Source organism: Octopus sinensis, linkage group LG9 (assembly GCF_006345805.1).
Source record: "Octopus sinensis linkage group LG9, ASM634580v1, whole genome shotgun sequence".
Classification (NCBI taxonomy): Eukaryota; Metazoa; Mollusca; class Cephalopoda; order Octopoda; family Octopodidae; genus Octopus; species Octopus sinensis.
In genome coordinates this window covers 109,694,537-109,697,732 of record NC_043005.1, presented here as the reverse complement: position 1 = coordinate 109,697,732, position 3,196 = coordinate 109,694,537, and positions in this window count along the sequence as shown.

The window sequence follows — 3,196 nt, the reverse complement described above, 5'->3', positions numbered from 1 at the left end:
CACACTCTTGGTTTTCTAAGAGAGAAGTGTTTGGGTGGAGTTCTTATGCGTATCAGGGAAATTTTTTCCTGTGTAGTTGAAATGGTGTAGCTTGACATAGGTTGAATAGCTTGTTACATTATTGTGTCTCCAAATATTTTTCAGAGCTAGTGTAGGCTCAATGTTGTATATTTTTTCAGAAAATACATGAGGCAATGTTATTTACCATTTATATTGTAGAAATTTAAAATATATTTCTTAATACATCTAGTAGTGATAGCTTCACCTCCATGATGAAAGCTGTGGCTTTTATTTTTCTAATCTCTCTCTATATATAAAGTTGAAGTTGTCTGTGTATGGCAGGTTTGGTAGCCTTCAACTAAAACTATCTCCTCCGAGACCCTACGGTGCAAGTTGGCCAAAATTGAGAGTATGATAGAAGAAGGCGTGTTCTTCCTTCCGTAGAAGAAAAAATTCAAATCTGATCATGTTAACACCAAAAATTATTTACATCAAAAAGGTGCTTTTTTTTACTTTTCAAAAATTCCAATTCTAAAGGGTCGAAACAAACCCGAGCAACGCTGGGTGATACTGCTGGTCATTACATATTTTTTAATCTAGTTCAATGCTACTTAGCCACACAGACACTTCCCCATTCTCTCATTACATCAGATATTCTTGCAATAATTGCCAGTTGTTAGTGTCTTGTTGTTTTTCTTGCTACAATTGTTGTTGTTATTATCATTCTAGTTGTTACCTTGGTTGTTTTAATTATTACTATTGTTGCTGCTGGTGTTATTTTTGTTGCCCTATTCCATTTTTTTTTTTAAATCTGGAAGAAATAAATTCTTCAGGATGTCATTCATGTTCCTCTTAAACCTTTGTAAGTTAGTCTCTGCAGTAAAGATATGTGCAGAGAGTAAATTCCAGAGGTATGATCTTCTGGGAAGAAAATTAAGGGCTGAGTATAGTGATTAGTGTTGGGTCTTGGATACGGAATACAACTAGAAGTGATGAGAGGAGGAGAAGTGTATGGGTTGGGAATACTTGATGGAAGGTGGAATGAGTCCATTAAGTTCCAAAGAACAGAGACCATTATAGTAGCAGGAGAAATGAGAGAGAGAAGAGACAGTGCACCTGTGGGCCATGAGCTGGAATGTGTCTGTGAGTGACTTTATCAGTCAAGAAGTCCCTTACTGGACATAGTTTCAGATGTCTGTGTGTAGGGCAGCAATACTGTTCCAGATGTTAGATTAAAACGATATTGTGGCCCTCAATAATTGCAGAATATTGAAGCATTTTCTGTCCATGAAGAGAAGGGCCAGTTATTGAATATGTTCCTATCTATGTTAAGGATGTGCTGCACCAGGAGAAATCATTTGTGATACTGAGACTCAACAACTGGAGTGATGCTAAGGGCTCTGGAAATGTGCAGCTCATGATCAATTGCTATGTAGTGTGATGAAGTTTTCTTGTTATGAGAAGCATTTTTGTTTTCTTGCAATCAAAAGAGACAAGAATGGCATATCCCAATCAGAGAATTCTTTACAGGTCTCTTTTCATGTTGTCAGTGTAGGTTTAACATGAGGTGTCTAGGTTGCATATGGATGAATGTATGGGATGAATAAAGAGTAATATCAGTGGCTTAAGAGTGGAATTGTTGAAACTGGTGGCAAGGAAGTCATTGATGTATAGAAAAAAGGAAGTAAAGGATGAAATCAAAGCCTATGGCACTTTGAAGGTGACAGAACAAGAGACAAAATGTGTGCTGTCTGCATGCACAGTTGTGAAACACAATGGGTAGCTCCTGATTCAAAAGATAAGAGATTGGTGGAGGCTGTATATGGGCAGATTGCATACCAGACACAGCAAAAGGCTTTGTTGATGTTGTAGTTCGTGACATTATTATTGTTAAATTTCTCCAAGGCAAGTATTCATTGTAGTAATAGAAGAGGATAGGTCACTAATGGATCTGGTTTATGGAAAATATCCTGGTGGTTCTTAATTTGGGAAAAACATCTATGGTGTTAGAAGACATCATTGTTAATGGCTGTTTCCATTATGTTGCAGTAAAGCAGAGCAATATTTGGCAGGGAGAGAGAGGTTGTCCAACTTGAAAATGAGACTCATAGAAGTGTGTTTCCAAAGACCAGGACTCATCTCTGTTGAGAGGGAGAGTCTGATGAGTTTGGTGATTCTAGGCAATAGCTTTGGCGCCAAAGTTTGGAAGTAATGGAAGGAACATGGTCAGGACTTACAGACTTATTAGTTTAAAGCAACTGAAGGTGCTTTCATACTTGGCACACAGGTATACAGATGGATGTGGACCTGAAAAGGTGAAAGGAAATAAACCGAGTGGATTTATTAAGGGTGTGCAGTGTAGGACTGGCTACAAAATGGGCAGGAATGGTGCAAAAATTCTGTCGGGGTACTTCGTAAAGATCCATTTTCATTGCTGTAGCTGTCGCCATAGTTGTTGTAATCATTGTTGTCATTATGGCTGCTGTTGTTGTTGTTGTTGCTGTTGAGCGAACGGTCTTCGTCCCAGAGCTCGCAAGATGGGACAAGTCCGAAACATGGTCCTTTTGTGATTCGTAAGACCCGCAGAAGAGAAAGCAGGTCATCCCCCAACACCGAGAGCATCGACGGATGGATGAATGTGCATCCAGGCTCAGCGGTTGCATAGGAAGTCGGGGACAAGAAACAGGAAGAAAGAATGAGAGAAAGTTGTGGTGAAAGAGTACAGCAAGGATCACCACCATCCCTGCCGGAGCCTCATGGAGCTTTAGGTGTTTTCGCTCAATAAACACACACAATGCCTAGTCTTGGAATCGAAACCGCAATCCTCTGACTGCGAGTCCACTGCCCTAACCACTAGGCCATTGCGCCTCCTGTCTTGTTGCTGCTGCTATCTTTATTGAAACTGTCATTCATATTGTTTTTGTTATTATATGGACGTTGTAAAGGTGGTGAGCTGGCAGAAACGTTAGCACACCAGGCGAAATGCCTAGCATTATTTTGTCTGCAGTTACGTTCTGAGTTCAAATTCTGCCGAGGTCAACTTTGCCTTTCATCCTTTCAGGGTCGATAAATTAAGTACCAGTTATGTACTGAAGTTGGTGTAATCAACTTAATCCCTTTGTCTGTCCTTGTTTGTCTCCTCTATGTTTAGTCTCTTGTGGGCAATAAAGAAATAAGGAACGTTAGCACGTCGGGC